We start from the raw sequence: 12,027 nt of genomic DNA on the forward strand, positions 1-12,027 counted from the left end.
ATGAGGACAGAGGTTATAGCTCACGTGTTTTTATACTTCCTACTCATCCGTCATTCAATCATTCATTCAGCAATTATTTATTGTGTGCCACCTCCATTCCAGTCACTCTTTAGGCACACGGGCTAAATCTCTGAATGAAATGAAGATCAGTTTCACGTGGAGCTCACATTTCAGTAGGTTCAGTCGGAGAGAAATCATAAGCAAATAGGTATATAAATAATGACATATCTTATTATATAATGATAAGTACTATGGTAAAGGTATAAAAGGATTGTCTTTTCATCACTAAAAATGTGCACCATCTCGAGACTTGATTCCTAAACTCTGGTCTCCCTGTGGAGTATTGTAGATGTTTATTGTACAGAATAACATAGGCATGGATTTTTATTTTATTTTATTTTGTAGTGAAAGGAACCTTAGAGATTAAGTTCAAGGTTTGCTTGAATTTGCACTGATCTCAATATATTCTTTAATTTGTTTTTACCTATAGGTTTGATAGGATCTAATTTCTCAATTCATTTTTACTTCCTCCAAAATTGGAGTTTTGACACTTTTCAATTCATTATGCTTTCTGGCATTTTGAATTCATGCATTTATTCACTAATTTTGTAAAGAGAATTTAGTGTCTACTATATGCAAAACACTGATAAAGTTTGTAAAGGGTAAGACAAAAATCTCTGCCCCTAGGAGCTTATAATATACTAGAAAAGTTAAGTTGGGCACACTAATAGCTCTACCATAAGGAAGAAAACACTGGAATCAAGAGACCTACATATGAAGCCCTACGGAATAGTGAGAGATTACTTATGGCCAGCAAGGTTCAGAGAAGCCATATGGGGGAGATTTCCCCTGAGGCTCAAAGCCTGGCTGACATACAGATACTTGGACATGAAGGTAACAGGCCTTTGGAGCAGAGAGAACCTATAACCAAGAAATAGAGGCAACAAAAGGCTAAATGCATTTGCAAGATAATGAATAGCTCTGGCTAGGTCTCACTCCTGAGGCAAAATAGTGGGTTAAAAAGATAAAAGTATGACTCAAAAGGGAAGAATTTGAAGGTGTTCTAGTCAAAGATTTTTTTTTTTTTTTTGGTAGGCAGAAACAGAAACCCACTTGAGTTAACACATTTAAAAGGATTTAGTAAAATAAAATAGAGAGATTGCCCAAAATTCAAAATGGGGAAAGTACAACTAGGCTCATTGAACCTTGTAGGAAATTAGGAAGTTTCAAAAGCTCTCTTTGCGTCTCCTGTGAGATGTTTTGTCTCTAGTTCTTGTCTTCACTTCTCCTTATTTGTCTGTTTCACCCTTCTCTTTCCCTTACTGGTTTCCTGTATTTACTTGTTTTTCTGATACAGATACTCGTTTCTAATGTCTGGTGATGAGCAAAGGCAATCACTTCCAGGTCTTGTGGTACAAAGTTTCTGGGAGATACCTGAGTCAAGTCACCTGGCACTGGAAGGCAGGCATCGGGAACTTGCTGCCCACTCAGCAGATTCTGGGCTGGGTGCCTTTGGAGGGGAATTCTGACTGGACAGGCAGGACTGGGGACTTGTTACGCAGATGGCCTGGCTGAGTAGCTCCAGGGAAGTAGAGAGCCTAGGAAACTTTCTGAGTAGGAGTTTCCAGTTCACTTATTATTAGTAGTATTACTTTTTGCTATTTTTGCTTTGTTTCTCAGTTTTATGAACTGCTAGCAACATTGGTTCCCTCTAGAATTGTGTTAACTGTGCAAACTTGAACATCTGAAAACAGTGAGTGCCTGGCACCAAGGTCTCTCAGAGGCACAATTACATTAGATGCCCCTGATCTGGGAGTGTATATGACAGCCCCTCACTAGACTCACTACCTTCTGTTGAAAGTACATGTCTTAAGAATTTATCTCCCTGTGGCCGGGCACAGTGGCTCATGCCTGTAATCCCAGCACTTTGGGAGGCCGAGGCGGGTGGATCATGAGGTCAGGAGTTCGAGACCAGCCTGGCTGAGATGGTGAAACCCCATCTCTACTAAAAAAAAATACAAAAATTAGCTGGGCGTGGTGGTGCACGCCTGTAGTCCCAGCTACTTTGGAGGCTGAGGCAGGAGAATGGCTTGAACCCGGGAGGCAGAGGTTGTGGTGAGCCGAGATCGTGCCATTGCACTCCTGCCTGGATGACAAGAGCGAAACTCCATCTAAAAAAAAAAAAAAAAAAGAATTTTTCTCCCTGTGAGATTGAAGGTTTACAAGGATCACATCCTAGAGCCTAACATTGGACACTGAAATAAGCAGCTTTGTATCTGAACTCCAACTTGCCATTTACTGGTCAGTTGGAATGAGCTGGGGCAAGTTTCTTAAAACATCTTAACTTCTGTTTTCTCATTTTTACAGTGGGAATAGTATGTATTATTATTTATATACATGCAAGTTTGTGTGAGATCAAGCACAGTGTCTAATAGGTAAAAGTTACAATATTTATAGTTATTGTCATTATCCTTGTTTGTCTCAGGATTTCATACCATTAAAAATAAACAGTGATATAATTTTCTCGTAAAACAAAATTCTGAGAGATGGGAGTGGGCTAGGCATTATAACATCATAATTAAGAGTAAATTTTGTTTCAAAATTATGTCTCTAGCAAGTTAGGCCTCAATTTTCTTCTCTGTAAAATGGGGATAGTAACAACACTTGCCTTTATAAGCTTGGGGAGAATTTAACTAAAGAATGCATGTATAGTACTTAGCAGTGTGGTGCCTGGTGCATAGAAAGTTATCAATACACAGTTATTATTAGTAGTAATCTCTCTTTTTCTCTCACGTATCCACACACCACCACCACTAAATCTATCAAATACCTTGTCTTTGCTTCAGCTGATTTTTATTCCATATGGACCAGTATGGTTCCACAGTGATTAATAAACATTACAGGGCAGGTGGAAAGAGAGAGAAAGAGAGAGGTGTTTGTGTATGCATATAAGGGGGAAACATCTAAGACTATCTCAATATTCAAAATAACTGTTCCAGAGACCCTGGGCAAAGGCAGTGAAAAATCAAAGCAGCTAAATCCCCCTCAATCCCAAACCAAGTGTTTACTCCTTAGCAAAACCAAGCTGCTGAAAGAGAATCAGCAGAACAAAAGCAGAGACTTGGAAAGTAACTTTGAGAGATATTGGAGAGAACTGTAAAGCAACTGTCCTTTCTAATCCCAGAGTTGCTGAAACTACCGAAAAGCTAGTAGAAATTAACTGTTGGTGTCACAGGCAGAGCACCATATGCTGCTCCCTTCCCTGGAGAAAGAACAGCGAGCAATTGCTTCCCCCTCCGGAGCGAGCCTGCTGAGCTCAGCCTGCACTCACTCGGGTTCTCTAATGAAATGCAATTTAACAAGCCAGGCCCCAGCATACTTAACCTTTGGACCACGGATGCCTACGTTTCTCTGGAGAAAGAGCCAGTTGTGCTTGTCTTAGTGACTGTGATGCAACCACTGAAGGGAAAAAAAGGCTTATACCCACTATGATTTTGCAATGGCTCCAACAAAGAGCTTAAAGGATTTCAGATGCATTCGGAAATTAAACTCTGCTGGTCCTCCTGAGCCAGCATCTCTTCTGAATGCCAGAGGGACTGACAATGACAAAACCCAGACTCAACTGCTGATGCAGGCGTGGTGGTATTTGGGTTGTCTAGTCATGACGAGGCATAAACAAATCTCTTTGCCACTGTTTGCATGTGAAAAAATGGCATCTCATCAGGCCACTTTCTACCCGGCTCCACTGGCAAGTTGCCCCAATACCACGCCCCCCGCCCCAACTCCCTGAGTGGATCTTTGGGAAACTGGCCTTGAATATAGAACACGGAATTTTTTAAGAGAATAAATGTGCTCATTCCCTCTCTGGTTATATAAATATTTCTAGTCAAAGGTAGACTGACAGTATGGGATTCAGAACAGTTGGACAAGAGGTTGGCTCCTGCTGACATCAGTGAAAAGGGCCAGATCTCAGAGATGGGGTCTGACTAGAAGGAAATGAAAAATGAGAGTTTGCTACAAAGACAGAATATTTGTTTTAAGTAAGGTGCTTATAACACTTGCTTCTGGTGTGTACAGTGGGCCCTCACTTATCTGTGGGGGAGAAGTTTGTGGACACTTCAAACTGCAGATGGTACTGAATCCTATATATACTGTCTCAGTCACTCTGATAACTGAGATAGCTACTAAGTAACCAGAAGGTGAGTAGTGTGCACAGTACGGATACACTGGACAAAGGGATGATCATGTCCGGGATGGGAAGGTGTGAGATTTCACTGTGCTGCTCCTCCTTTACTCCTTTCTTATTTGTACATTTTGTGGTTTTGTATGTTGTTGTTGTTGTTGTTGTTGTTTTTTGAGACGGAGTTTCGCTCTTATTGCCCAGGCTGGAGTGCAATGGCGCGATTTCGGCTCACTGCAACCTCTGCCTCCCGGGTTCAAGCGATTCTCCTGCCTCAGCCTCCCCATAGCTGGGGTTCCAGGTGTGCACCACCACAGCCGGCTAATTTTTTTGTATTTTTATTAGAGACGGGGTTTCACCATGGCCAAGCTGGTCTTGAACTCCTGACCTCAGGTGATTCTCCTGCCTTGGTCTCCCAAAGTGCTGGGATTACAGGTGTGAGCCACCGTGCCTGGCTGTATGTTTCTCTGTATGCAATTTAAAACTTGTAAATCATTTCATTTCTGAAATTTTTTGTTTAATATTTTCTGAATGAAGTGGACTGCGGGTAACTGAAACCACAGATAAGGGGAACTACTCTGCTCTATGATGATAAGAAAGGAACTGGATTTCTGTAACCTGGACAAGAGAAACTAAAGGGAAGAGCATGTGGCAGCGGGGCTGGAACGAAGCAGTGGTGGAATTTTGTGACCATTTGTAAGGGAATGGAGGCTTACAGATGGAGGATACTGACCTCCACTTTGATTTGCTTTACTTCAAGTTCTGGGGTATGAGTTATAAAGAAGTGGGTTCTCTGTGTAATTAAAAATGCCTAAGATTTCGCACCAACGAATCTGATCAGGCAGGGTAAGAAAGTATTACTCCATAAATATTTGTTGAATTGAATGTTGCAGTGGTTTGAATGAGTCCCTCAAAGTTCATGTGTTGGAAACTCAATCCTGAATGCAACAGTGTTGAGAGGTGGAACCTTTAAGAAGTGACGTGGTCATGAGGCTCTGCCATCATGAATGGATTAAAGCAGGAGTGGGTTAGTTGTCTTGGGAATGGGTTCCTGATAAAAGAATGAGCTCGGCTCTCTTGCCCTGTCTCGCATGTGCTCTCCAGCCTCTCATGTTCTACCATAGGCTGATACAACACAGAGGCCTTCACAAGATGGCAGCCCCTTGATCTTGGACTTCCCACCCTCCAGAACTGTAAGAAATACTTTTTTCTTTATAAAAGACCTAGTCCGTGGTATTTTGTTCTTGTAACACAAATTGGACTGAGATAAATGCTCACATTTCCAGCCTCACATTTTTGTCACTGTGACTATGTAATGTGAGTCTCTTTGTAACATGACTCACTGACAAACAAAATTATACACTGCTGCACCGCCCACCTCAACACAATACTGCACACTGACAAAGCCTCTGATGAGGGAGTTCAGGCTGCTTGCAAACCCTACCTGTACAGGGGCCACCTTCACATCCGGTGGATGGTAAAACAAATGAAATGATGACGGCATGACACAAAAACCTAGGTGATCAGTCCCCAGTAGACCCCAAATAACCAGAAGATGATAACAAATTACCCTGAAAAGTGATGGATTACCTTTACTCTTGCCTTCGTGTCTTAAAAAAAACCTAGTTTTTGTTTTATGAGTTTTGTGATATGAGTAAAAGAGAAAAACATGAAGGGAGAAAAGAGAACAGAGTTAGGATGAGGAGAAGAAGGAGTGGGGTAAGAACAAAATAATTTTAATCATAAAGCAAACAGCCTTAAGGACGTCAGAACTACAATGAAGTTGGCTACTCACAAGCCAGAAGCCAGACTCTAGTCATATACAAACAAAAAGGGGATTGTGGGTATATGTACATGTGTGTGCATGTATGCATGTGTCAGAGACAGACACGGTCATATCAGATAGCCTCAGCACATGCCAGTTCCATCACCCACAGTGGAAACTCAGCCATCTTAGAAGTTTCTTCTTTCCTTTCCCCAACATGGTATAAGTTATCAGGTTCTGTGATTATCTGCCTTAGCCTAGGTGATGCAACCACTGAAGGGAAAAAAACAAAACAAAGCCTGAGACAAATCTCGTATACAGTGGTTTAATATGAGAGTGGACCCAGGGAGCAGTGAAAGGTATAGCAGAATGAACAGACAAGGAGCAAAAAGTTTATCAAGTTTACATTACTGAGTTGGCCACCGCTGCAAATCTTTGATCCTGTGGGATCTTTTAAAGAGTCTTGTGAAATGCATCACCATTGTCCATGCAGAGAACTCCTCCTTACCATCACTCAACCATGTGGCATGTGGCAGAGGGGCTGGAATGAAGCAGTGGTGGCACAAATTGGACTGAGATAAATGCTCATGGGGATTAGAATCATCGTATTTCTGGCTTGTGCATGTGAGACTGCAGAGCAGGTTCCTGGGGCATTCCATGCAGTAACATCAGGTCAAGCATGGAGTACATAGTCTTGGCTCCATGCTCTGTTTGCACCTGCCCAGAGCTAGTTGAAGTCTGCGCAGAAATAGTGATGGCCACAGCGGTCAGAGTAAAGGGTAGGGCAGGAAGAATTTGAAATAGCACAAAAGAGGTATATAACTTTTTCCCAACTGTCACTACCCTAGTTTAGGGCATCTCTTGCCTGAGTAATTACAGCAACCTCCTGAGCTCCCTGTCTGTGAATCTCTTTTCTTTCAAGCCCGCTATGAATATACTACCAGAATCATGTTTCTAAAACTCAGATCTGATCATATTCTTTCTTTCTTAAAAGGCTTCTCCTCCCTTGCTCCTTTCTTATTTGCACATTTTGTGGCTTTGTATGTTTCTTGACTTCCCTTTGGAGTTCTGGTGTAACACAAGAGGTGGTTTTCAAAATCTGCCCAATATACCTCTCTGGCCTCATTTCTCACCTCCTCCAAACAAGCATCCTTCAAACTATCCCTGATATATGAAACTGCAAGATGCCCTCTGATCAGAGAGCCTGCCTGCTCTTGAGTGTATCCATGGCTGCCCCAGGACCATGCCTCAGCAAATTCTTCAGGAGGAGCAGGCAGTTCTTTCACTCAAGGGTTCAGTTAATCAGCCCTAAAGGGCACAGAGCCTGATAATTGGGAGTTGTGGTGGTGGTGGTGGCTTTCCTAACCTGTTCCCCCACACCAAACAAAGGTGCCCCTATTTCTAGTCCCTCACGGCAACTCTCTCATTCTCTGCCTTAATCTCCCCTATGTTGTCTCTTTCCTGAAAGTTCCTCTTTAAAATTCTTCATATGGGTGGTCCACCCCAACCTCTCCTTGGGAAAAGGAAAATATCTTGGGAAGATCTCTTCTCGGCATGGAGTGTTGTAGGGAAGTGGGGTTGGGAGATGATGGGTTCCACCTGAATTTACCTAACATTAAATTATAATTTCACAATTGCGAAATATTTAATTTTTTTTCTTCTGAAGATCATATGGTCTATTCTCACCTGAGAAATACTCCTCAGTTAAAATGACATTGAGTCTATTAATTGCAAAGTAATAACTCTGGCTTTATGTGTTAAGGGAAGAAGGTAAACTCTATGAGGGCAGGATTTTTGTTGTTTATTAACTGTTTTATCCAGAGCACCTAGAAAAGCCTCTGACACACAGGAGGATATGCTCTTCTTTCTGAGATTTCTTTTGTTAAAAAATACCCCTTGTTTGGCAGAGAATAGATTGATTTTTGCCTTCCTTAAGTAATTCTTATGGGTGCTGAGGATTTGGAGAATGTGGAAATGGTGTCTCAATTCTTTCAATGGGTTATAATTTCTAAGGATAACTTTATGAAAAACGTTAAAATAAATGCAATGTGGTATTTTTTTCCCCAAAGAAAATATATGAGTCCATAGAAGGAACTCTTTCATCCCAAAGACAGTTTCCCAGTTTCATGTCCTGAAAGCAGTCACTATTGACAGGCTGTGTTTTTAATTTTACTGGTAACCACTCAACTTTAGAAAATACACTTGCCCTTCTGTTTCTTGTTATCATCAGCTGGAGAGAATTATTGACTATGAAAGATCAGAAAGTAACACTACATTATTGCCCACTCATATTCCTCTTTCTCCTTGTCTACTATTTTTTCTTTCATATTTTACTTTTTAGAATGCTTTTTTGATTCAAATTTTGGGAGCTTTTTTCGACTTTTTTGTGGGGTATCTAAATTATTTTTAGGTATTTTTGGGGTCCGCTGTATTCAGCATATTCCTGTCCACTTATTAAACTTCTTAGAACTTTTAATTTCCTATTTTGGACTGGTTGTTCCTTTTTACATAGCATTCTGTTCTTGTTTAATTGATGCAACATCTTGAATATCTGAAGATTTTAATTAAAATTTTTTGAAAAGATTCTTTCTGTTCCCTGGATTATCTGTTTCGTTTGTGATTTTGGTCCTTTTCTTGATATGCTGTTGGTTTTCTTCCAATATCTGTTGATAATTTTCAGTTTTATCTTTATGAGTGAGGGTTATGCCATCAGCTATACTTTTTCAGCGCCTGCATAGATCCTTGGATTAAAGAGCTACTTCTAGGCTTTTTGTAAGTAGATTTTCCTCCAGAAGGCAGTTTGGGGGTTCCTACCTACACTTGCAGAGGAGGATGGCTTTTTTTTGGTGGCAGAGAACTTAGGAAGACAGTATTTCACTTAAGGGCAGAGTTGCCTTTCCTTGTAATTTTTCAACTTGCTCCTCCCCTTCCCCCTAAACACACTATTATATGTCTATGTGGAAGGTTCAAGAACTACCTAAAGCCCTAGTTTTCTTTTCTGATACTCTCACAAGGTGTATTTTCCAGGAAGATTTTCCTTAGACAACCATTTCCTTAGACATATTTATTTATATTTATATGTTTGTATATTATATATTGCATCTAATTATATATTTATATATTATAATAACATATAAATATATTATATATGTATTTATAAATATATATCATGTATAATATATTTATATATAAATATATATGTAATTTTATATATTATATATATTTTCCTTAGACAACCATTTCCTTAGAAATATTTTCCTTAGATAACCATTATTCATTTTTGTTTTAATGAAACATTTAAAGGACGGAAATAGATGTGAACATTAAGTCTTACATTATATACCACATTTTTCTTTTACTGTATGTAGGTGTTAGAGTGATTAATAAAACACACATTTGTTCAAAAACTTTACTAAACATGTAGTAAATTTTGTTGTTATGTGCCTTCTCAATTGGTAGATGCTAAAGCTACAACTGTTTTCACGTAGAGGTTAAAAAAAAACTCTTTGGTGTTAAAATTTCTCAACAAGGAACCTCTATCTTAGTTACACTGTCAATCATCTAGGGGTGACTCCTGGAATTTGATGCATGCTTGATGCCTTCATGATGTCTTCTCCATTTCGAATGCCCATCTAACCTCTTCTACTTGCAAAATCCTACTGTTTTGAAGGTCTAGCTCAATGATAAATTTCTTTGAAAAGTTTCTCCCCATGCTCTGAGACAGAATTAATTGCACTATCTTCATTATTCTCTGAGCACTCTGTCCATCTAGTATAGCAATTACTACATTATATGATTGTTGTTTACTTTCTCTCTCATTCACTGCACTCTATTCTTACTTATCTTTTCACTTTTTAAATTTCGAATACCCAATGCAGAATTAATACATGTTGGCTTATATTGAATTGCGGATTTTTCTCTTATTATTATTAATGGTTGTCTCTGACTGTACACAATCAAAACAAGGCCATAAACTGAATGGCTTGTCTTTAACCTTACCTCTGTGAAGCCTTCTAGGGGACAGCAGTCATTCCAACCACCATTCCTAGTGTTTTCTAAAGTTGTGCAGGAGAAGGTTCCTGCTTTTGTGTTTCTGCTGAGACTATTATTTCTCCTTACAAGGACTTCCTATAAAAAGAGTAAAGACTCCATTTTGAAAGATCTTTAAGAAGAAATGAGGGAGAAAATGTAAATAATGTTCAATGAAGGTAAGAGTTATGGAGGAGAGAGGAGAACATGTCTCTTGCTATTGTCTAGAATTTCCCTTAGGGCAGAACTTGTGTTCACCATTGGCTTTGTATTATTTGTTCATTCATCCATTTACTGAATACATATTTAGGGAGTGCCTATGGTATGCCAGGCATTGCTTCAGTCCTAAGGAAAATGCTGAATATGGTAGACAAGGTCTCTCTCTTTATGTAGTTTACAATCTCCTGGGCATTTCACCAGGTTGCTAAGTGACTCATGTGGAAGTCAACCCAATGGCATGTCAATAGATAATTAGTCAATGGTGTCTGTCAGGTATTTCTTATGTGTTTGTATCAGTGCTAAGCTTTGTAGGTAGATCCTTTCTGTAAAGAATTTAGAATGTGAAAATTAGTAGAGTCCTGTACAAAATGGCATAAAGAGTCAGCAAATCAGATGGTTCATAATACAAGGACATTAGCAGTTTAGAGAGTCTTGTCTGGAAGTACCATAGATGGGCATACCAGAGGCCTTTGGATGATCCCCTGAAGCCCTTTTCCCCTGCTCCCTCTACTTCCAGTGCCTAGCATGCAGACTTGCCTGATGAAAGAGTTTTAAAATGTTTGCTGTGGTTGAAAGCCTATGCAATTGTATGTGGATCCAGGTCCACAGCCAAGTTTCACAGGAAGTGGTAATGAACTTGAGGCCTGAAGAATAAGGAGTAAATAGTTTGTGATGGGGCACAGGAGGATTCCAGATAGAACAAGAACATGTGTGGAGGCCTAGAGGAGGCAGAGAGCAGGGATTTCAAGGGCTGTATTCTGTCAGTATGGCAGGAACATAGAGAAGGCAGTATGGGAGTGTCAGGAGATGAAGCTGGAAACACCGAAGTGAAATCATGTAGGATTTCATTACCTTGTTGGTGTTATATAATAGAGGTCCTCTACCTGCATAATACCCAATCATGGTGTGACACTCTCTCTGACTTTAATGTGTTATAAATTAATTTTTGATTTTAGGTTTTGCTAACATACAAATTTGCAGACACCCACGCAAATGCACATACAAAGTTTTATGAAAGAGCACTTGACATGATCCCTCTTGTGCCGACTATGAAGTCCTCCAATGACAAAAGTTGACGATTCAGGGGTTAATGATTACTTTGTAATGTCGACAAAAGAGTAAAGTCACAAGGTCTTAAGACAAAATGAATCTGTTGAAGGAGAGGGAAAATGGTTAAGCATGAAGACAAAGCTCAAGAAAAGATTAATATGGAAGGTAAGAAATAGTACCCAGTATAAAAATTACCCTTGATGTGTGACTCAGCTCCAGCGTATAGTGAGTTCTATTCTTGTGTCTGTCACAGGAGGAATCTAGATAGGACCTCATCCTCCTCTTCTACTAAGATTGCAAAAGGGAGATGAGCTATCCTATTTCTTCTTGCAAAATAACAGAGCTTGCCTGGGAAGAGTATATTAGTGGGCCAATTACAGCTGCATACTTAAATATGCAGACAGCTTTCAATTACTGGAATGGAGAGAGATGAGAATGTTAAAAAAAAAAAAAAAAAAAAAAAAAAAGGCCTAACGACAGACAATCCAAAAGTCACTGAATCTTGGCTTTTGAATGAATTGCATTGTTTTTTTGCAGCAGCAGATTTGTGTTCCTAATTATGCCTTGCTTAAGCTAATATTAAAATGAGTTTGCATTCCCAGAGAAAGCACACACCAGCTGGGCAAAGAAAAGAGAGGGTCCAAAAACTTAGTGAGTGATGGGGTATGGGTAGTCATAAGGGAAGGGGTCTAGGGCTAAATATTTGCTATAATAATAAAAAATAGCCCTCCCAGTTCTTCCCAAATCACATCAATATGCTGTAGCACACAAATACACATACACA

This window comes from Chlorocebus sabaeus, chromosome 1 (genome assembly GCF_047675955.1).
Source record: "Chlorocebus sabaeus isolate Y175 chromosome 1, mChlSab1.0.hap1, whole genome shotgun sequence".
NCBI lineage: Eukaryota > Metazoa > Chordata > Mammalia > Primates > Cercopithecidae > Chlorocebus > Chlorocebus sabaeus.